The 24,646-nt window shown below is 45.0% G+C and overlaps 1 protein-coding gene across 1 annotated transcript in view; it reads left to right on the top strand.

Annotated features, from left to right (window-relative positions):
- The window catches only part of ZBTB7C (zinc finger and BTB domain containing 7C), a 295,085-nt gene that overhangs the window by 21,412 nt on the left and 249,027 nt on the right, over window positions 1-24,646 (top strand). The window lies entirely within an intron of this gene.

The following is a 24,646-nucleotide window of genomic DNA, read 5'->3' as shown; positions in this document are numbered from 1 at the left end:
ATTCAACATTGGTGAGGCCTCATCTGGAGTACTCGCAAAAAGAAAAGGAGGACTTGTGGCACCTTAGAGACTAACCAATTTATTTGAGCATGAGCTTTCGTGAGCTACAGCTCACTTCATCGGATGCATACTGTGGAAAACGCAGAAGACATTATATACACAGACACCATGAAACAATACCTCCTCCCACCCCACTCTCCTGCTGGTAATAGCTTATCTAAAGTGATCATCAAGGCTGGAAATGGCCCAACTTGATGATCACTTTAGATAAGCTATTACCAGCAGGAGAGTGGGGTGGGAGGAGGTATTGTTTCATGGTGTCTGTGTATATAATGTCTTCTGCGATTTCCACAGTATGCATCCGATGAAGTAAGCTGTAGCTCACGAAAGCTCATGCTCAAATAAATTGGTTAGTCTCTAAGGTGCCACAAGTCCTCCTTTTCTTTTTGCGAATACAGACTAACACGGCTGTTACTCTGAAATCTGGAGTACTGTGTCCAGTTTTGGGCCCCACACTACAAGAAGGATGTGGATAAATTGGAGAGAGTCCAGTGAAGGGCAACAAAAATGATTAGGGGTCTGGAACACATGACTTATGAGGAGAGGCTGAGGGAACTGGGATTGTTTAGTCTGCAGAAGAGAAGAATGAGGGGGGATTTGATAGCTGCTTTCAACTACCTGAGAGGTGGTTCCAGAGAGGATGGTTCTAGACTATTCTCAGTGGTAGAAGAGGACAGGACAAGGAGTAATGGTCTCAAGTTGCAGTGGGGGAGGTTTCGGTTGGATATTAGGAAAAACTTTTTCACTAGGAGGGTGGTGAAACACTGGAATGCGTTACCTAGGGAGGTGGTAGAATCTCCTTCCTTAGAAGTTTTTAAGGTCAGGCTTGACAAAGCCCTGGCTGGGATGATTTGATTGGGGATTGGTCCTGCTTTGAGCAGGGGGTTGGACTAGATGACCTCCTGAGGTCCCTTCCAACCCTGATATTCTATGATTCTATGTGCAAAATATTGTAAATTCAATATTAAAGTTGCAAATTTAAAATCACAAAATAGTAAAGAAATATCAAAAATGAAGGTTCCAATAACAACATTAACTTGACCACATTGTATATCTTCTGTATTTTATAAGTAATACATTTTATGACATAACTTCAAAATATTAAGCTACCCGTTTAACAAAAAGAAAAAGCCAAGATAATCTTGATTTTTTTTGTGGTGTTAACTGTGCAATTTTTAATATTGCATTTGCTGATTTTTGCATTTGTGTGTGTGTATAATATATAAATGCATGTGTGTATAACATTGCATTAATGGAGTTTTTGTATGTAATTTCGTAGGCTTTTAAAAAGGAAAAAAATAAAATAAAAATGCCTGTACCTAATAAAGTTAGTATTTTAAGCGTCTTTGTTTAGAAGTTGCATGTCTTTGTATTACCCAGGTCCTCCATTCCACTATTGCCATCGTTCAACTAACTTTGACTCTGATGTTTTCTGTCTCATATTATAGCCCAATCTTGCAAACACATACTGTACTGTGTGCATATCAGTGATTTCACTTCCATGTCCCATTGATTCCAGAGTCATGTCTTTCAATTGGAGGACCTTTGGAGTCATGTGTACGGGATGGTTCCAAAACCCATTGACTTCAGTGGACCTTGGATCAGATCCTATAAAAAACTGCGACCAGATTTTGGGTGCTGTGTAAATCATAAATAATCATGAGCAAAAATGATCAGGAATGCAGTCTCCTTGAGAATCAAAGCCAACAAACCATTTAGGCCATCAGAGAATAGAGATCACATGCAAATCCAATACTTTAAAGGATTCATCTAATGAAGAAGCATCTAGATCCTGTTGCAGATTTTCAACAGCAACTATTCAAGCCTTTCCAATTCTTCTAGGGTTCTTATAATAAGAAAACAAAACAAAACAAAAAACCCAAATCCACCCTTCCCTTGAAGCAGTCTAAAATAACCAAGAGTTTACATATAAAAAAGGATGTTCTTGTGGTAAGGGACTGGGCTGAGAGATCTAGGTTCAAATTGAACTCTGCCACAGCCTCCATATGTGACTTGGGCAAGTCACTTAGCGTAACATGTTCAAAGTGTGTAAGTGATTTAGGAGCTGAAAAACTGTAACCCTTTTCTGGGTCTCAATTCCTCATCTGTAAAGTGGGGATAATCTTACATCCTTTCTCACACCCTCTGTCTGGCTTGTCTTTTTAGATTGTAAACTCTTTGGGGCAGAGACTGTATCAATGTGTATGCAGAGTGCCCAGCGCAATGGGGCCTTGTGTTCAGTTGTGGAATGCTGTATACTACAGTAATATTGCTAATAACAATAATAAAAGCTGGGGGAAATGTGCTGCTTGAGCCGCAGTCTGAGAGAATTTTACTTGAAGAAAATATAATTATCTTGGCTTGTTTGTTTGGTGAGAGAGACCGAGCTGGAAATGTGTCTGTCTTCCCTTGTAAAATACCTGTTTGTTTACTCTACTACCGACACATGAAAAGGAAAAGGAAGAAAAACTAACTTCACATCTCTGCAGAAGATCTTCCATTCATATCAGTTTGAGGGAAACAGAGGGTTGGGGAGGGGTGTGTTATAGGTATTCTAACCTCATGAATGGCTCAAATTTAAAATCAAGTAACAGCTCAAGCCCTCCCCCCCCCTTGCATTATGGCTGGAGTTTACCTCAAAGCCCCCTTGTTCACTATAAGTACCTGATCCTGCAATCTTTGGTTGTGGAAAACTTCCATTCAACTAGGTGGGAGTTTGAACAAGGGCCACGGACAAGGGCACTGTATTTGAATGGTGTATTCTTTTGTTATTTTAGTAAGAGCCACACAGTTGTAACTGTGGCTGCAAATGACAGCATTTTACGCATTTAAGCCCAAATCCTACCATCTGATCTGCCTGGGCAGACTCCATGTCCCTACGCAAAGGCCCACCGATGAAGTGAGCTGTAGCTCACGAAAGCTCATGCTCAAATAAACTGGTTAGTCTCTAAGGTGCCACAAGTACTCCTTTTCTTTTTACTCTCAGGAGTGCGGCCGTAGTTACTTGATTTTTGGGTGCAATCAAGTTGTGAAACCATATAGAGCCAGATCCTCAGTTGGTGTAAATTGGTGTAGCTCCATTGACTTTAGCAACGCTATGCTGATATACATCAGCTAAGGATCTAGCCCATAAATGCTGTCGTTTGCACTGACACTTAATTGGGGAAGCGAGTATGTGTGGGATCAAAACTGTGCCTGCAATAGTGGGAACTGGGCTTTTGGAGCTAGATTTTTCAAGGCTTTAGCAATCACAGTTGGAGCCAGATTTCTGAGTGCTCAGCAGCTCTGCAACACTTCTGCCCAGTTTCCTAAGCAGCTGTGCACCCAACATCTTGATCTCTTTCGACAATCTGGCCCATTTACAGCAGTGCCTAAAAGGGAGCTGAGCTCTTCTGAAAATCTGGTCACTGGACCACAGCAGAAATGGCTTAGCTACCAACTGCTTCTTCAGATGGGCACATAAAATGATTTTTGCTAAGTTAGGAATTTAACCCCTCGCAACCAAAACAGTGCAGCAAATTTACTGTGTCTAAAGCCTGGAGAAAGTGGGTATTATGTTATCTCATAATGATGATATTGGGCAGCTTTAGTTCCGAGGCCAACCCCACAGCAGTTAACATGATGATAATGTTATTTATCACATTACCTCCACTTCCAGTGGACGCATTGCCGTGAAACTAGATGGAACCTTAAACAATGTTTGCATTAATGATTTTCATCCCGTAACCAAGCTGCACTGAGGGTTGTTTGGTTTTGGGGGCTTCTCCTATTTTAAAATAATGCATAGAGTTTGTGCAGAGGATGATGCGATATCACTGGTTATTACTTCCTTCCCTTGTGCACCCCGTACAATGGGCAACCACAGAATGTTACCAGGATAGCCAGACCTTACATCAAGACAAAGCTTTCCTTGGATATTACCGGGCAGTTTGGATGAAGGATTTGTTCTTGGGAGTTGTGGCCCAAAGGCAAAAGCAAAGTTTAAAAAAAAAAAAAAAAAAAAGCCGAGGAGGAAGTTAAAGTAACCTTCCACTCTTAAGCTAGTTTCCTTTGTTGTGTTTTTTGGCAAGAATTGGTATAGCACTCAAGGGGAAATTTGCTGTAACTTTCCATTCTTGCTACCCATTGTCCTGCCCGTGGACACCAGATAAAAGGGACGAAGTGGGGGTGGAGGGTGGGGAATTGTTGGTAGAAATATCAGGAGATTATACTTCTTTTAACTCTCTGATGCTCACCCCATAACAGTGTCCAATTATGGGCAGATGGATCTCATGTTTGTTGCACACACCGTTTGCTTTTCAGGTTTGTACTGTTTTAAATGAAATTAATTAATTTGCTTTCCCAGGTCATGTTTCTATGAGAAGCAGGGGGCCTAATATCATGATGCTCCCTGTGGGAGGTGTAAAACTGGGGAGAGCTGGATACTCAACACAATCCCTCCTTTGCCCTAGGCCCAGAGGGAGCCCATCCAGCAGGGCCACCCCAGAACCCGAGATCTGTAGGTCAGGTTGGGCAGGTTTGGCATCTTCCCTTTCCCTTCAAATCTTTGGGGCAAAACGGCAGAGTCTGCTGTCACTGGTGCAGCTTTCCCCTCTGTAGTATTAACCCCCTTCCTGAGTCCCTGAGGCCAGGGGCCATAGAGAGCTAGTGTGTCGGACAGTTCTGCAGAGGCAATGGGCTTCTCCATGGGTAGGCCTTATCTTGGTAGATCCCCCGTGCAGATCTTGGTGGATCCAGAGCTTTAGCAGGCTGAGCCTCTGGTCTGTTCCCCAGATGTAGGAATACCACTCTGCTCCTGAGGAGAGCAGCCCAGGAGCCACAGTGGAATAGAAGTCCATTCCTATTTCCACCACACCTGGGCATTTTCAGCTGCTTTCTAGTCCCAGCCCCTGTGTTTCAGCAGCACATAGGGTTAATGTCGTTCAGTAATGAGCCTCTTCTCACCCACCTTAAACTGTTGCTGTGATTTTGGCCCTCTTCCCTTTTGTCTCTCGCCTTTGCCTCCTGGTTGCCTGGCAACCCCATTGCTGTTGATGGGACTTAGTCATTATATGTTACTCTTACTCCCTCTCCCCCACCCTGTACTTCTCAAAAATAGAAAAATGTCCCACGCTGGATTCCAGCTGCCTTTGAGGAACACTGCCCTGGGGAGTGCCGAGCGCCTGCGTGGCAAGCAGAGGTGACTTATCACATGTCCAGGTCAGCTAGAGGACTTACCTCTTCAGGAGTCACTAGCTAATCTTGGGCCACATGTTACGTCTCTGCAGGGGTTTCCCTCATGGGTCTTTGGAAGTGGCAGGCACTTCGTCTGCCTAAACCTACCAATGTCCTGAGAGCTGGATGGAACTTAGAGCACCTTACAAGGAGAGAAGCATCCACCTTTCCACAGCAACCTTGGCTCTTCCCTGCTCCCTGGGGAACCATGGAGCCACGTAGGGGGAGCAGTCACTGGATCTGCCCACACCTGAGATAAGCGTACCACAAAAAAACAGGTGCTTCGTGCCTCTTACCCATACTCCCCATTAGGCACGGATCTCCAATCCTGGGACGGGCCTCAGGGAGGTCTGAGATCAAGTGGGAAGAATGCAACAGAGCCAAACCTCTCCCCCTGACTTTCAGTGGCACTTGTGGTCCTTCAGCGCATCTAAAGATCCCACCTCGGCCACTGGCTTGGTGCAATTTGTCACCCTCCAATCCCGATAGTGAAGGGTAGCATGCCCCAGTCTGGCAGTCCTTGCCTCAAATGGAGTCTGTGGGGAGTTTTTTCTGACTAAGGGGTATAGAATCAGGCCTAGAGAGGGAGCAAGTGAGAACAAGGTTGCTGCCTGTTCAAAGCCAGTGGGGATGTCTTGTCTGTTTCTGACACTGACTGAGCACACAAAACACACACTATAAACAGTACTCTAGATGGGGCCTCACCAATGCCGAATAGAGGGGAATGATCATGTCCCGTGATCTGCTGGCAGTGCTCCTACTTATACAGCCCAAAATGCCATTAGCCTTCTTGGCAACAAGGGCACACTGTTGACTCATATCCAGCTTCTTGTCCACTGTAACCCCTAGATCCTTTTCTGCAGAACTGCTGCCTAGCCACTTGGTCCTTAGTCTGTAGCACTGCATGGGATTCTTCCTTCCTTAGTGCAGGACTCTGCACTTGTCCTTGTTGAACCTCATCAGATTTCTTTTGGCCCAATCCTCCAATTTGTCTAGTTCCCTCTGTATCCTATCCCTATCCTCCAGCGTATCTACCTCTCCTCCCAGTTTAGTGTCATCTACAAACTTCCTGAGAGTGTAATCCATGCCATCCTCCAGATCATTAATGAAGATACTGAACAAAACCGGCCCCAGGACCGATCCTTGGGGCACTCCGCTTGATACCGGCTGCCAACTAGACATGGAGCCATTGATCACTACCCGTTGAGCCCGACAATCTAGCCACTTTATAGTCCATTCATCAGTCCATACTTATTTAACTTGCTGGCAAGAATACTGTAGGAGACCATAACAAAAGCTTTGCTAAAGTCAAGGAATAACACATCCACTGCTTTCCCCTCATCCACAGAGCCAGTTATCTCGTCATAGAAGGCAATTAGGTTAGTCAGGGATGACTTGCCCTTGGTGAATCCATGCGGACTCTGCCTGATCACTTTCCTCTCCTCTAAGTGCTTCAGAACTGATTCCTTGAGGACCTGCTCCATGATTTTTCCAGGGAACGAGGTGAGGCTGACTGGCCTGTAGTTTCTCCCGATCCTCTTCCTTCCCTTTTTTAAAGATGGGCACTACGTTAGCCTTTTCCCAGTCATCCGGGACCTCCCCCGATCGCCATGAGTTTTCAAAGATATTGGCCAATGGCTCTGCAATCACATCCGCCAACTCCTTTAGCACTCTCGGATGCAACGCATCCGGCCCATGGACTTGTGCTCGTCCAGCTTTTCTAAATAGTCCTGAACCACTTCTTTCTCCAGAGAGGGCTGGTCACCTCCTCCCCATACTGTGATACCCACTGCAGTTGTCTGGGAGTTGACCTTGTTCATGAAGACAGAGGCAAAAAAAGCATTGAGTACATTAGCTTTTTCCACATCCTCTGTCACTAGGTTGCCTCCCCAATTCAGTAAGGGGCCCACACTTTCCTTGACTTTCTTCTTGTTGCTAACATACCTGAAGAAACCCTTCTTGTTACCCTTAACATCTCTTGCTAGCTGCAACTCCAAGTGTGATTTGACCTTCCTGATTTCACTCCTGCATGCCTGAGCAATATTTTTATACTCCTCCCTGGTTATTTGTCCAATCTTCCACTTTTTGTAAGGTGCTTTTTTGTGTTTAAAATCAGCAAGGATTTCATTGTTAAGCCAAGCAGGTTGCCTGCCATATTTACTATTCTTTCTATACATCAGGACGGTTTGCTCCTGCAACCTTAGTAAGGCTTCTTTAAAATACATCCAGCTCTCCTGGACTTCTTTCCCCCTCACATTATTCTTTGAGGGGATCCTGCCCATCATTTCCTTGGGGGAGTCAAAGTCTGCTTTTCTGAAGTCCAGGGTCTGTATTCTGCTGCTCTCCTTTCTTCCTTGTGTCAGGATCCTGAACTCGACCATCTCATGGTCGCTGCCTCCCAGGTTCCCATCCACTTTTGCTTCCCCTACTAATTCTTCCCTGTTTGTGAGCAGGAGGTCAAGAAGAACTCTGCCCCTAGTTTGTTCCTTTAGCGCTTGTGCCAGGAAATTGTCCCCTACACTTTCCAAAAACTTCCAGGATTGTCTGTGCACTGCTGTATTGCAGGATTATAACTGGGTGAAGTTCTCTGGCCTGTGTTATGCAGGTGGTCAGTGTAGGTGATCTAATGGTGCATTGTCGCCTGAAATTCTAGGAATCTACAAATTGATTAATACCCCTGTGATACAGACAAATATGTCATACCCTTCTCACAAGTGGAAAGCGAGGCACGGAGAGGTTAAGGGACTTACTCAAGGTCAGAAAGTGTTTTCCACCAGTGGTAAGGCTAGGAACAGAACCTAGGAATAGTTCCTTTAATCAAACCAATCAGATCATTTATCTTAAGAATATTTCCTTGAGAGTCATAGGGTTGAATTTAAAAAAACGCATGCTTGCAAAAATGCTTCTAATTGGCCAACTGCATACCCATTCATAGTAACTTTATATGCAGATTAAGTGCTGTTTGCATTCATTCTGTACATGCATTGCACAATCTGTCCTGCCAAATACAAACACCATGTGATACCAGCATTAGTCATAAATGAGGGAAAATTGGTTCTCCTGAAGACTGAAAAGTGTTGACCTATTGAAATACACAGGGATGAAAATGAGCCCATTTCTCCATAGGATCTGCATAGTCATGCACTTCCTCCCCATGCAGAAACTCATATATAACTGATGACCTGTGGGAAGAACTGTGACACCCATGAGAGATCCCCAGATGTTTTTCATTATTTAGGGAATGCAGGTCATTTTGTATTGCGATATGTAAAAGGGAGTCTGGAGGGATAACAGAAGAGGCTCCTCTTAGTCTGTTTTGTTAAGTGGACAATAGTTTTTTAATTTATGATCAGAATAAGCATAGGAAACTGCATAGGTCATGCATGCTTCATCTTAGGCCTCTTTGTTCTACCAAAGGAGGAGCATTTATACATGATTTACTTCCTATGTTATCCAGAACTACTGTTATTGATTTATGCTCCAGAGGTTGACACCAGGTTTAAACTATAATTCTCTGTTTCGAATTTCAGTTCATTGCATCTTGAGGCTTTTCCTTTGTAGGAGTCAGGGCTGCTCTAATGAGCTTTAAAATATTTCCCACCCTCTATTTACCTAATATACCTGCATTTGTATGGAATAATTGATGCTTTAGGGCTCACCAGTGATGTCTTGACTGGGCCACAGTTGAATTGTGCAGGTTATCCCAAACAATGCCAACAAAACCTTTCTGCCAACGCTGCGCCATCACACATTATGTGTGTGCCACTTATTTTACAGAGATCATTTTAGAAACTCGTCAGTGTGTTTGGATTTCTTATTGGTACAATTTCCACTGGGAAAGCCAAAAATCTCTGTAGAACTGTGAGCCCAACTGTACAGGGCTTGGAAGGAAAGGGAAATTATACATTTTGGACACCACTGAAAATTACCTAAAATAGATTTTCTATATATAATGATGATGTGGTTTTTAGGGTTAGGTATCTCGGAACCTGCTAGGGCTGGAAGCTAGTATCCCAGTGGAAAGGCAAAATCCTCAGCTTTCCGGTGAAGTCAGTTTCCCATTTTTAATCTTCATGTGTTTAAAGAGTCAGGAAATTCAAACTATTCCGGGGGCAAAGCTTACTGTTTTCTGTTGTCCCTCCTGTCCTTTAGGGCCTGTATAATTTTGTAAGAGAAAAGTCCATATTCAGGGGAAATCAGGAAACATTTTTTGGCAGGATTCTGTTTTCTTTAACAAAATTAATAGTTGTTTTGAAGTGGCTCAGACATTCTGAATGTTAGAATAAATTCTGGGGGAGATGAGTTAGTGGTCAGAGTGCAACTGATTTGTCAAAAGGGCATAATAAGTGTACTTTCACATGGGTCTGCAATTTATCCCCTGGATACATGGAATATATATTTATAAATTAATGGCACAATATCTGTGGTGAAACTGTGACTGCTTCCTACCATGCTGACCAGTTTGGTCTCATTGTTCCTTATGCTTTCCCATCTGCCTATCTGTATCCACTTTGGATTGTAAGCTCTTTGCGGGAGGGACCGTCTTGTGCTGTGTTTTTACAGCACCTGGCACAATGGGTTCCTGGTCTATGATTGGGGCTCCTAGTGCTACTGCAATACAAATAATTATGGTCTGGATCCACAAAGAGACTCAGGCATTGCAGTGCCGAGAGCATGCCTACCTGATCGGGCCACGGAGGCAAAATAGATGGGGCAATGGCTGTTTATCCCTTTATCCCTTGTTTGATGATTGTGTGGGAGCTGAGATGCAGTCTGCCTGAGGAGCAGAATCTTGAGCATCTAGGGGATTTTTACAGCCAAAATGTGGATGCTGAGTGAGTTTAGATGCCCACAGGGTTAGGAGGCAGCTGAACAAGGGTTTTATGGATCGCAGCAGTACCTAAAACTGGGACTTAGGCAGTAAAGCCCTTCGTTGATCTGGCCCAATAAAACTACAAATTTTGCAGATCCACGTGAACCAGTTTGGTTTCTTCAACTAACTAGAGTAGGTGGCTTTAATTGTATGTTTCCTACATGACTTTGGTACAGTAGAACCTCAGAGTTACAAACCCCTCAGGAATGGACGTTGTTCATAACTGAACAAAACATTATAATGGTTCTTTCAAAGGTTTACAACTGGACATTGATTTAATACAGCTTTGAAACTTTACTGTGCAGAAGAAAAATGCTGCTTTTAACCATCTTAATTTAAATGAAACAAGCACAGAAACAGTTTCCTTCCCTTGTCAAATCTTTTTTTAAACTTGTCCTTTATTTTTTTAAATAGTTTACGTTTAGGCCAGAACTGTATTTGCCCTTTTTTTTTTTTTTTTTTGGTCTCTGCTGCTGCTTGATTGTGTACTACTGGTTCCAAATGAGGTGTGTGGTTGAGTGGTCAGTTCACAACTGTGGTGTTTGTAACTCTGAGGTTCTACTGTACTGACGAACAAGCGTGGATAGGTGACTGAGATCAGCAGTAATACAATAATGATATCTGTCTCTGAGCCATGCAATGGCATTTTTGTGATTACCTGTATAGCATTACCTGCACACGCCCTTTGAGCTGATAGCATTTTACTGGAGCGCCACTGGCCACAAATTCTGTGTCTTTGTGAGTGACTGTTTTGTTTAAATTGAGGGAGCACGTCCTGATTCATACAAAGTACTCACAGCAGGGAGGGATATACCACCCGGTGCCGCTGTGACAAACGTATGGCTTTGGTAGCAATGCAGCAGGGAATCTGTGGAGAGGTTTGGAGAGGATATAAACCCTCATGCTTCAGGGCATGAGCTGACCACTCACTGCAGGATTTAGGAAGGAACTTCACCTATGGGCATGTTATTCCATAATTGCTCATTACAGGGTTTCTTTCATCTTTCTTTGAGACATCTGGTGCCACTGGGGACAGGACACTGGACTAGATGGGCTGGCACTCTGATCCAGGGTGCCTGTTCCTATTTCCCCTATCCTCCTAGAGATGGTTCTAGACTATTCTCAGTGGTAGAAGAGGACAGGACAAGGAGTAATGGTCTCAAGTTGCAGTGGGGGAGGTTTCGGTTGGATATTAGGAAAAACTTTTTCACTAGGAGGGTGGTGAAACACTGGAATGCGTTACCTAGGGAGGTGGTAGAATCTCCTTCCTTGGAAGTTTTTAAGGTCAGGCTTGACAAAGCCCTGGCTGGGATGATTTGATTGGGGATTGGTCCTGCTTTGAGCAGGGGGTTGGACTAGATGACCTCCTGAGCTCCCTTCCAACCCTGATATTCTATGATTCTATGATTCTATGGCAGGGGGGCGGAGTGGGTGGCTAGCCTGTTAAATGCCTGCTTACACTTCCACAAAGATCAGCTCTCCCTGTCCCCGCCACTTGCAATCCCAAGGGCGCCTCTTCCCTAAGAAGAAAAGTGTGTTGTTAACTAACATGAGGTAAAATCCTAGTAGAGACAAGAGACACCTTAATAGGTTGAGGCAAACGCTGTGGGGGAAGCCTGGGGTTTACCTTGACCTGCTAATTTGTTTGGAAACTGCAAAGTGCCTTGTCTTCACTAGGATTTTACCTCCTGTTAACTTGTGCTAAGGACACACCTTTTTTCCTAGGGAAGACAATGAGGAGCAGCCCTGCCTAATCTGAGTGAAAAATCAGAGGGACTCAGGCCAAGTTTACAATATAAACTTACATCGGTATAACTCTGTCACTCGGGGGTGTGAAGAATCCACACCCCTGCGCCGACCTCACCCCTGGTGTAGTCAGCGCTATGTCAATGGGAGGGCTTCTTCTGTCATCATAGCTACCGCCTCTCGTGGAGGTGGATTAACGATGCCATCAGGAGAAGCTCTCCTGTCGGCGTAGTTGCGTCTTCACTGAAGTGCTACAGCGGTGCCGCTGCGTTTTAAGTGTAGGCTCCTAAGCGGCGTTTGAAAATTTTACCCAAAGTGTCTCCGTGCCCTCAGGGTTCCATGTGTAAAATGCGGGTAATAGCGCTCCCTGCCTCCCAGGGAAGTTGGGAGAATAAATACACTAAAGATTGTGAAGCGCTCAGATACTACGATAATGAGGGCCATAGATAAATAGATACTTGGTGCAGATCTTGATTCTGTTTGTAGCTTACACAGCGAGGGCCTCAGTCAGTTCAGGAAATAGCAGGGTTTGGCTGCCTTTTGTGAATAGGCAGAAGACCAGCAAGGCCTGTTGCAGGACAGAAGGGCCCGGAGCCTCCGCTGGGCCCCCTCTGCCATTCCACAGACTTCAGTGGAGCTGCACTGGTTGACCCCCGCTGAGGGCCTGCCTCAGCAGACACCCAGCTGTGCAGAGTGCAGAGCAAGACCTGTGCTGTGGCGGAACGGAGCCCGGGAGTGGATGTGGGGGATCTGACATGATTTCTGTGTTACAGGAAGTTGTCTCTAATTCAGGCTCATAAATAGACTGAATACAGGTGGCTAGTTTTGCTTTGCTTGGTTAATTCTCTGGAAAGGTTTCAAGTCCCAGGTCTGAGCGTTGCCACGTGTGTGCGCTTGGGGAGGGGAGCTGTGCAGATAGAGTGACTGCTGTAGCTGGCACTTAGTCATACCCCCTTAGGAGCAACCAAAGGGCTCTTTACACATGAGAGTCAGTCATGGAGCATCACTGCAATACCGGGTAGGTGCCTAGTCCTGTAGCCCTCATTCACGTGCATAGTCCCATTGATTTGTGTGCGATGACTCATGAGAGCAGGAGCTAAAGGATCAGGCCCTTTGATAAGGGTGCTATTAATCTCTGCTAATGCAAGGTGCATGTTCCACTCAAGGTCGCTGTGACCCAATGTGATCCACTCGCAGGGAAGGGCAGGGGGTGTTTTCACTGCTGTGCTTCCTTGAAGTGTCACACTGAGCGAGGGCAGCTTTATGTTCCACTCCATAGGAACCCCGCTGGTGATGGGCTGCAGCAAGGATGCACTGATTGGGGGCATCTCCAGCTAATTTAGCAGGGGTCCTACCTCTGCCAGTGACCCCAGAGGTTACAGCTGTTGGCCCTTTGCATCTCAGCACCCGCTCTCTGCCGTGGGCCTTGCACACCTGCACAGACTCTAGAATGAATCTGGATCAAGTCAAGATTGGATGTTTTCCTAAAAGATGTGTGCTAGTTTGAACAGGAATTATTTCAGGGAAATCCTCTGGCCTTTGTTATACAGGAGGTCAGACTAGATGATCGCAACAGTCTCTTTTGCTTTTGTAATCTATAAATCTGTCTATGTTGTCAACTGATCTTTTTTTAACCGAGAGATTTTGAGATGAAGTGTGGGGAGTAGAGGACCAAGCCATGCTGCTTATGCTCCCTTGTTTGGTTAAAACCGTTTCAGTTTGTTCAGGCCGTTCACCACCCTCATCTTTGTTTCCCACTCCCAAATCCCGTTAGCAAATGAAGAACCTAGTCAGGATTACTTGTGGCACCTTAGAGACTAACCAATTTATATGAGCATAAGCTTTCGTGAGTTACAGCTCACTTCATCGGATGCATACTGTGGAAAGGACAGAAGATCTTTTCCACAGTATGCATCCGATGAAGTGAGCTGTAACTCACGAAAGCTTATGCTCAAATAAATTGGTTAGTCTCTAAGGTGCCACAAGTACTCCTTTTCTTTTTGCGAATACAGACTAACACGGCTGTTACTCTGAAACTAGTCAGGATTGTGTGTCTTGCGGGTTTTTTCTAACTGACTAATTTTAAAAAAAGCAAATGTGTTTGCTTGAGATTCTCTGCCACAATCAGCTTTTGTTTGTTAGTGTTTGTAAAACAGAAATAATCTGGAGGCTGCCTTTTTTTTTTGTTTTTTTAAAAGGGAAGGCACCTCTCTTGTTTGAGGTGAAGGGGGTGGGGGAGGGGGAACCACACAGTGGGACGATGTCTGTGGCTAAGGCCCAGAAGTGCCTGACATCAGCGCTAGTTTCAGTGCCCCTGACTCCCACTGTCTAGAGGAAGCAACTGACATTTCCTGTATTTTAAACTTTCAGACCAAATAATCACAGAAGCCGTTTTTCGAAACTCACAAATAGGGCACAACTCCTCCACGGTGTAAGTCTTGGTGGAATCGCACCAGAGATGAATTTGGCCCATGATATTCGTTGGCATGTCGTTCTCATGCTCTAAAATTCATCCCCTTGTTTAATCTCTTTTGAGCCCTTTTGAATTGCCTTTATGATGAAGCAGGAGTTGCTCAGAATTTGTCTACGAACAGTTGTTTAGTTTTGGTTCCTGTGGGGTCTTCTTTTTAATAACATATGCCATCCCACAGCAATGGAGATTCCGTCTCATTGCGTCTTAAGGTGGGAATGAGTTTCTGTTCTTTCTCTTGCCAGCCTTATGACTCTGAGTTATAAGTAAATTACATCCACGTCTAACTCCTGCTTATTATCATGGTTACAATGAGGCCAGAAGGGAGAAGGCCGTGGTAATAAAGGCAAGACCAAGATAATGGGCTAGAGTTATAGCACTGGGGATAGTAAGGCAAAGGTGAGGTTTTGCTTTACAAAGAAGAAGAAAGTGTCAGGCTGGATAGAGAACAGGAAAAGAAAGAGTGGGGTCAAAGAAACAGGAGATGGGGAGAATAGGGGGATGGTAAAGAAGGGAGGAGGCGAAGGAGGATTAGGAAGAAGAATATGAAGTTTGGTTTTGGGGAGGCTGAGTTTGAAGTGGGAGCAAGATGACGTGGGGGAGATGTCTGAGAGACAGCTGGGGTTGCAAGGCTAGGCAGAGGGGCGGAGGCTGTGAGAGGAGAGCTGAATTTGGGAATCATCTGTAAAGAAGTGACAGCTGAAACCAAGGGGGCAGATGAGGCTACAAAGAACCCTGTCCCCAACAGGTAGGGGAAGAAGAACAGCCATCAATGATGCTGCTGCTGGAGCCATCACCAAGGTGAGAGCAGAGTCAGGAGAACACAGACCCATTGAAGCCAAGGGAAATGGGAGTATACTGCAGCCTACTGCGTCTGGGGCAACAGCGAGACCAGGACCAGTGAGAATAGAGAAGATCTCTGTTGCCTCACCTAGGAAGAGGGCATTGGGGACACTAGAGGGAGGACAGGAGCCAGGCTGCTGGGGAATGAACCAGGAGCTGGAAGAGATGCTGTGGGAACAGACACGCATTTTAGGATTGTGGAGGCGATAGGAAGTGGGGAATAGGATAAGGATAGGAGACTGAAGGTAGCAAGGTTGTGTCTAGAGGGGAAAGGGGTCGAGCAGATACAGAGAAACAGATAAGGAGGCAGAGACGGAGCGAAGGAAGTGCAGAAGTGGGAGGGTGTGGAGCCATGGGGACAGGCTGGGCAGGTAAATGCAGATGGTAGTTGAGAGATCTCAGGGTCTGAGACAGGGAGAAGGTGGGACTGAGGGCCAAGGTCAGAAAGGGGAGGCCGAGGAGATTTCATAATGCTTTGTTCTGGATAAGCAAGATCTGTGGCAGGGCAGGGTGTGGAGGAGTGGCCTCGCTGGGAGGGAGCTTGCAGGAAGGACAAGAGGATGCTGCCAAAACAATAGACCCGGACCGTCAGACCCCGGAGAGGTGGGGAGCGACTAGCAGCTGTGTGCGCACATGTTATTGGTGAAGCATGCATCACTGAGCTTCTGACATATTCGTGCTCCAAGGAGAGGTGCGATTGGCCCTAGGAGAAGGAGAAAACCACACCCAAATCTGCTTGATGAACCTGCTCTCCCCCCCGCCCCATGATGAATTTGGAATCAGCCTCCATTCTCCCATCCTTTCTCCTGCCTCTCCAAAGCAGCGTCATCTTCCAGAGCAAGTCCTCTGGTGGAGACACTGCTGCTCCTGCACGGCAGAGTACTGGCTGCTGCTCCCCTTTTAACCGTCTGATACATGAAGTAGCTGGATGGATTTGTGATTCGCAGGCTGGGTTTTTGAAGCCTGCCATGCCCTGCAGCACTGGTCTCATTGTGAAATACCATCAAAGGGAAGAGCAAGGTGCTGCGCACAGCCGATGCCTTTAGTGTCGGCTAGTTGCCCAGTGGGAGGAGCCTGCAAATATGATGGGGCACATTGTGCCAGCTCCTGTATGGATTTACAAGGAGAGGCGGGTGCAGGAAGCCCTGGCTTCACTTTTACCCCCTGCTTGGCTGCTGGGCACAGTTACAGCCCCTACCTTCCATGTTGCTCCTTCCTAGTTCACCAATCACCACAGAGGATGCCAAGGCCCGGCTTCCCCTCCGTATCAACCATCAGGTCTTGCCGTCTGTGCAGCGTGGAGTATGCCAGGGTGTAGCTGCAGGTGTGACCCTGCTATGAGACAGTGAGCGCCAGGAAGGAAACTGGATGTCAGGGAGCTCAGGGGGCAGGGTCCACCCCAGAATTTCCCCCACTCCCCAAGCTTGCACAGTGGAGCCTGATGCCCTACTGACTACCCCAAGCATTCAAAAATGAGTCGGGTCCCTCTCCCCCAAAATTGTAAGATTCGCTTAAAAATCATAAGGTTTAAAACTAATTCATCTTGGCTCCTTTTTGTTTTCTTTCTGGCTTTGGGGCCTTTCAGGTCATGTTTTCAAGCTTTTCTCTGAAATTACAAGGGCTAGAAACTTTTTTTTTTCCCATGAAAGGTGAGATTCCCTCATCATCCCCAGACTCTAGGAGCTGGGGCTTTAAGCAAGACACTGACTGTTGCAAGAGTTGGCAACCCTGCCCAATGCTCACTGCCACAGCAGAAGGGGAATCTCTTCTCAATGCGGGGCTGCTTCAATGAATGGGGATCCCAGTTACTCGGAGAGCAAGGTCAGCATTATTGGGCCCTGCTTATTTGCTTTTAACTGAGCGTGAAGGGCTTTCATGGCTTGTCCTCTCTGCTGCGGCCACAACTTCTTGCACTGTGAAATGCTGAGGAGCTGGAGATATTTATTGGTCAATAATATGATGAATGTTCATTTACAACTAGAAGAATCAGTGACAATGAGTTCTCGGGGATGATTTCTAACAAAAGGCAACAAGAAGCCGCGCTTTCCTATGGAGGCCTGGGGGAAGTGTAAAAATATATAACCAGACTCTTGTCCTAACATGAACCTACAGGCACATATTACCAAGTATCCCTCCATCCATGTATGCAGGGGCTGCAGGAGGTAGCTGCATGCAGACTGCATGGGGCCACTGAGCCAGAATAATCCATTTTGGGTTTTGTTTTTCTGGACCCTTTTAATCTTACCCGTTGACAAAAGCAGGCTAGTACGGTAAGTCATTTCCTTTCCAGCAAGCATTCAGCGTGCCACCCCTGGGCTCTGCCTCCCCCACCCCCATGCCCCTCTGCACAGATCGCTCCTTGTTCCATATTCTGTACCACCCAGGGCTTCCTTTCCAAGTTTTCTCACACCCTTCTATATTTGTGCAGAAGAAATTTTAAACTTTTTTTAGACTTTTAAAGTCACAAAGCCTGGTAGCTGAGCATTCTAAAGGGTCATCTTAAAAACAGGCTCAATTCTCCACTGAGCTCAGGCGTGGTGGAGAGGAGGGTCTGACAGGGCATCCTTAAAATGTTTACTGCAGCCAGGAATTAGGCATAGGGGAGCCTTGCTATAGAATCATAGAATATCAGAGTCGGAAGGGACCTCAGAGGTCATCTAGTCTAACCCCCTGCTCAAAGCAGGACCAATCCCCAATTTTTGCCCTGATCCCTAAATGGCCCCCTCAAGGATTGAACTCACAACCCTGGGTTTAGCAGGCCAGTGCTCAAACCACTGAGCTATCCCTCCCCCCGAAAGGTACATAGCAGAGGATGGTTTCAATCCATCGACCTCTGGGTTATGGGCCCAGCATGCTTTGCTGCGCCACTCTGCTCTACAGTGCAGGGTGCAGTGGTGATCCCTCTACCAGGTTTACATCACCAGAAGTCCCAGGGCAATCTTTGGTTTCACTTAATGTTGGTTATGTAGTACAACGTGAACCTGGTGGGCCAGAGGGAGTTACCAAAATCACTTTGTGACATTGCTGGCCCTAAGGCTGCAGGCATTTCTGTTAGCAAGCCAGTTGGAAGATGGGAACAGGACAGGATTTGTTAGTGCATGCTAGATGAGTTGTTAATTATAGTATAGTAGTGCCTAGAATCTCCAGAGAAGATCAGGGCCCCATTGTGTTGTACGCTGTGTATATACACATCAGAGACAGTCCCTTACCTAAAGAATTTACAATTTGAATAGATAGTCTCATTATCCCCCTTTTACTGACAGGGAATTGAGGGCCATATTTTAAAATGTATTTAGCTGCCTAAAGATGCAGATAGGTAACTAATGAAATTTTCAAAGTGCTGAGTTGCCGTACTTTCATTGATTTCAACAGGAGCTAGGTGCTTAGAAGTTTTTGAAAACCCCACTAGGTGCCTAAATAGCTTTGTAAATCTGATCATGAGCAACATGCCCAAGGTCATGCAGAAAGTCTATGGCAGAGCTGGGGCTAACGCTGGGGTCTCTCAAGTCCCAGGCTAATGCTCTAACCACTGGACCATCCTTCCACTCTGGGCCCAACTCAGTGGTGACATAAATAAGAACATAAGAACGGCCATACTGGGTCAGACCAAAGGTCCATCCAGCCCAGTATCCTGTCTGCCAACAGTGGCCAATGCCTGGTGCCCCAGAGGGAGTGAACCTAACAGGTAATGATCAAGTGATCTCTCTCCTGCCATCCATCTCCACCCTCTGACAAACAGAGGCTAGGGACACCATTCCTTACCCATCCTGACTAATAGCCGTTAATGGACTTAGTGAGGATGTAACTCATCAGTCTAGTGCCTTAACCGTAAGACCCTCTTCCCATCCACTTTTATTGTACCTCAGTGCTGGCGTTTTTTTGAAATTTAGGGTTTGTGCTATTTTATCCTGTCCTCCTCCTGTTTTATAGGTTTAATTTCTGCCCTTTCCCCATCTTGTGTGTGTGAGAAAGAGAAGGGTGTGAGACTGAGAGCACTGTACACCTAAGGCCTTTGCGTATCCCCAGAACAGATGTGATGCAGACTTCCTCGCCCTGCGTAACAGGAGCTACCTGTTAAGTATGTGGAGATAGTTCAGTTTCCATGGCCCATTCAGACCTTGGTCTATCTCCTAACACTGCCGGGTATAACGGTGGTTTTGCCGTAGACACCTGGCCAGTAAGAATTAGAGAGAAACCTGAATTTCAGAATTCAGATCCAGATCCAGATTTTGACCCCCATGTGCTCCCCCAAAATTTGGGCTCTTCAGATACAGGGTTTGTCATGGGCACAACTCCAGTGGGAGTGGAACTGAGGCCATCAACTCATTTCACTGAATTCACCACGAAATATCTTTTGTTCATTACTGACCTAGGCTGGAATTAAGCTTAGTGACCTAGAAATGAAAGACTTTTAAATTAAAGTCTGTATCTAATGTGTAATATAATGTAGACTGTTCCAGTGTCTGAGTCCTTATTACTAATATAGCACTACCGTTATTACTCTTTCTTACTCTTTTATTGCTAGTCATTCTTTAAGTTGTATATTGCATAGATGAAAAGGCACAAGATAATTTCTTCACATCAGATAAAGGCTTATTGCAAACCTCCTTTGCTGAAATCTTTGTGGCCTACACTCCAAATTCCCACTCAAGTTGTAGACCGTGTTATTGTTAAACTGTAATTGGTTACTGAAATATTGAACTGCACAGCTACCTCTACCAGGAACAAAAATGAACACTTAACTAGCAGTTGTCTCAGCTGGGAAACAAATATAGGGCACCGCAAGCCCAATCCCAGAGGCGGAATAATTCTTCAGTCTGTTTTAAAAGGGTTTATAGTTATTTTGTGAATGGAGAAATCATGCAGTGGAAGGCTTCTACCAGCAATCTATTAACTGCTGCCTTTATAATTTGTAGCTAGACTACCTGAAATTTGTACTTTTTTAGGAAGAGGTAAAATAAATCAATTCTGGGTCCCAGAAAACTAAAGCCTGATCATTGTCCTTTGGAAATCAAGGGTGTCTCTTCAATGCAGAGTTAACTTGAGTTGTAACTCAAATGTTGCCCTAACTCAAGTCCCACTCACAAAAAATGATAACTTGAGCACGGTGGTGCTTTTCACTCAAGTTGGCTGGTCTGAGAGGGGTTGTAGGCTACAGCTTGTCAGCTGCTAATCTGACCATCGCAGAATCATAAAATTATAGGACTGGAAGGGACCTCGAGAGGTCATCTAGTCCAGTCCCCTGCACTCAAGGCAGGACTAAGTATTATCTAGACCATCTTTGATGGATGTTTGTCTAACCTGCTCTTAAAATCTCAGTGATGGAGATCCCCCAGCCTCCCTAGGCAATTTATTCCAGTGTTTAATTACCCTGACAAGAAGTTTTTCCTAATGTCCAACCTAAACCATCCTTGCTGCAATTTAAGATCATTGCTTCTTGTCCTATTTTTAGAGGTTAAAGAGAACAGTTTTTCTCCCTCCTTGTAACAACCTTTTATGTACTTGAAAACTGTATTACATCTTATGTCTTGCTTACGACCCTCCTGCTAATACACTCCAGAATGATGTTTGCTTTTTTTGCAACAGTGTTACACTGTTCACTCATATTTAGCTTGTGATCTACTGTGATCTACTATGACCGCCAGATTCCTTTCAGCAGGACTCCTTTCTAGGCAGTCATTTCCCATTTTGTACATGTGCAACTGATTGTTCCTTCCTAAGTGAAGTACTTGGCATTTATCCTTATTGAATTTCATCCTATTTACTTCAGACAATTTCTCCAGTTTGTCCAGATCATTTTGAATTATAATCCTATCCTCCAAAGCACTTGCAACCCCTCTTAGTTTGGTATCATCCGCAAACTTTATAAGTGTCCTCTCTATGCCATTATCTAAATCATTGATGAAGATATTGAACAGAACCAGACCCCAAACTGATCTCTGTGGGACCCCATTTGATATGCCCTTCCAGTTTGACTGTGAACCACTGAAAACTACTCTCTGGGAATGGTTTTCCAACAAGTTATTCACCCACCTTAGTGCAACTCCATCTAGGTTGTATTTCTCTAGTTTGTTTATGAGACGGTCATGTGAGATGGTATCAAAAGCCTTACTAAAGTCAAGATATACGTCTGCTGCTTCCCCCCCATCCATAAGGCTTGTTACCCTGTCAAAGAAAGCTATTAGGTTGGTTTGACACGATTTGTTCTTGACACATTCTGTCATGTGGATGCAGGCTAGCGCCACTCCAGTAGCTTCGTAGAATTCCTCCTGTGTGCCCAAAGAGGGCAAGCAAGTTCTCCCGCAGTTTACTAGAAAAGAATTCACAGAGTGGCTCCGTAGCACAACGAACCATGGGATGTGCCCCCAGAAGTCTTAGTGCTGTGACTATAATGGCAATGAGGGCACAGTAACTTGAGCGTTATAACTCACGATGGCAGCTCTCCCTTGAGCGAGGCTAGCTTGAGGGGAGTAATTTGAATGTAAATAGCTTAAGTTAATGCTGCAATGAAGACCTTCCCAATGGCAAAATTCTCCTTGACTTAAATGGGAGCCGAATTGTACCATAAACCTTTAGGGGCTGATTTTCAGCTTGGCCTTCACCAGGCCGTTTTAAAGTTGCACCTGCAGTCGTGTGCACATAGGCATCCTACTGACAGAAAAGGCCTCTGCCAAGAATTACAGCTGCAAAACTGCACCCACAGTTATATTTGTCCGCAAGTTGCTGGCACAAAAATCCATCCCTTCAGGTTCAGAGAGAAGTTTTTATCTCATTGGTGAGTACTAGCATTAACTCAGCAATGAGCCGGAACCATCGTTCATTTGGAACCGTTTCAGTTCCAACCCTGCTATGCAGCTTCTTCTGTCCTTCTGGTGACTCTGTGTGCAGGAGTGTCTGAGAACTGCCCTGTGACCCTTCAGGGTTTGCTCTGAACTGGACTGTGAAGTTTTCTCCTCCGGCTGCCGACATACATGACTTGTTGGTGCTGGCTGTGGCATTGGGGCAGTATGAAGTGGCTACACCTCTCAAACAATTCTGCACCGTGCTGTTGACCCTGTTCTCTTTTAATTAAAATGTGAAGATAAATAACTTTGCTCGAGCACTTGGGGAAAAAAGGAAATGAAGGTCATTTGTACATTGGGCTGCTGTCAGCCTCAAGTTAGACTCATGCAAGAGCCATTTATCCTGGATATTGCTTACTCCCAGCTAGGGTGACCAGACAGCAAGTGTGAAAAATCGGAATGGGGAAGGGGGGGGTGTAATAGGAGCCTATATAAGAAAAAGCCCCAAATATCGGGACTGTTCCTGTAAAATCGGGACGTGGTCACCCTACTCCCAGCTACAGTGCACGTGGCAGTTACCTTCAGACAAGAGAGTTTTTCCACATTTGTTTTTTGTTTGTGTTGCTCATAGAAAAATCTAAACACACCCCAGGAAGCTGGCTATGTATTTTAGGGACATACCTGGCCCTCATTACTTTATTATTGCTGTTATTGTTATTTTTTACTTGTATTACCATAATGGTCGTGTTGTCCACAGATTGAGAAAGGAGGTGGTGGGGAGGCTTGGAGGAAGAGATTGAGAGCTCTGTTTTAGCCATGTTAAGTTTGAGCTGACACCTAGAAATCCACAAGGAGAAGTAGTTCAAATAGTAATGATAATATGTGGGTATCTGAAGAGCCCAGGGCTTGGGGGAATCCCTGGCTGGCACAGATTTAATGTAGCACCCGACTGCAACATCCCCAGACCCACCAACCTAGCCCTTAGTAAGGTCACTGAAAACTAAATTAATGCTCAGTGGAAAGAAGAGTGGTAGTGTTTAATTGTTATCACTGTCAGTGCTTCTTTGCTTTGCTCCCACCCAAACTCTATGTGCTAGCAAAGTGAGATTTACTACAGTTCTTTTTCTGAAATGAAGCAAGCCCAATTCTGTTGTCAGTTACCCTGCTGTAACTCCACGGACTGCAGATTTATATAGGTGTAATTGAGAGCAGGATCCAACCCCATGTTATAGAACTTTCCATTTATACCTTTTGTGCAAAATTACTCTTCCTGTGTGGAGTCGGCCGTATGGCAGCTGTGGTTATAAAATCTATCTATCTATCTATCTCTTAATCTTTCAAATAAACTGCCGAGACCTAGAGCATTCATGACTTCCTGAATGAGTGATATACAAAAAAATCACAATTAACTTCAAAGCACAGAAGAGCAAATTAGTTTGAAGGCACACTTCACTGACACCCGACTTGGGATCAGGAACCAGTGCTTTTCTTCATAGCAAGTTAGCTGTGACTATTAAAACCCTAATAATATTTTTAATCCTAATTTGTAGCATGTAAATTTCAACAGAGATCAAATGCATGTGTAGTGCAAGGAAGTGGGCCCAAAATAATCGCCTGCTCCATGGCATTCTTTTTATCACACCGGTAGGTAAACAAAGTATAACAAAAGATCCAGCCTCCTCGGCACCATGGCTGTTTCCATCACCTGCACTTTTCTGGTGCTATCATAACATGGATGTTTTTACGTCATCAATAACACAGTAAAAAGGTATCTTATGCTGGCAGGTTGCCAGGGCTGAAAAGGTTGGTGGCATGACACCCAGGCTTGCTTTCTTAATTCCACCTTGATTGGCTTAGCACTGCATTTTCACTCACTGGATGCCCATATTCTACAGCTGTCCTGAAAAGAGCTGAAATGTTCACACCATTTCTATGTGCATCATGGATACAGACAGCAAAAAGGCTGGTTGAGTGCCAGAAAATGGGGTGATCGTAAGCGTCTATTCTTTCTCCCTCTGCCTGCCTAAGCAGCAAAGCTTTATTGCTGAAATGGATATTGCACCAGATCCTCAGCTGGCGAAGACAATGGAGCAACTCTGATTTCCACCAGCTGAGGATATGGCCTATTAGTAAATTGTTGATCTTTGCCTTTCATACTTTACAGACTGCTCTCATTTTAATGCGTATTAAAGGACCTGGTATACTTTGACTGAGCTACTTTCCAGCAAAGTAGAAACAAAGCAAAACAAGAAAGAATGATCAAATGAGAGTCTAGAATCTCTGGGCCAGATCCCCAGCTGGTGCAAATCAGCATAACTCTATAGAAGTCAAGGGAGTTACGCCCATTTCCGTAGCTGAAAAGCCGGTTCAGAGATGGAAAAGATGTATTGAGTCATTTAACACATCTTCCTGCAAGTGCAGAATTGTTCCCCGCAGTTTTCTTTAATCTATTCTTTATCTCTAGTTCACTATTCACTATAGGATTTAAGCACTATATTCTCCAGTGCTTTGTCCACTCTAGTTTCCAGTGACCCAAGTGATTGAGCTTCCATGACATCCCTTACAATTCTTCTCCTAGCTGTTGAAAGATGTAGTTTTGTGGTGATATCGTTCAACTGTGTACAAAGACTTCAAGAGTGAGAATGTAATGGGGGGGGG

The sequence above is a fragment of the Chelonia mydas genome, chromosome 5 (genome assembly GCF_015237465.2).
Source record: "Chelonia mydas isolate rCheMyd1 chromosome 5, rCheMyd1.pri.v2, whole genome shotgun sequence".
Classification (NCBI taxonomy): Eukaryota; Metazoa; Chordata; order Testudines; family Cheloniidae; genus Chelonia; species Chelonia mydas.
This window is presented reverse-complemented; position numbering and strand designations above follow the sequence as displayed.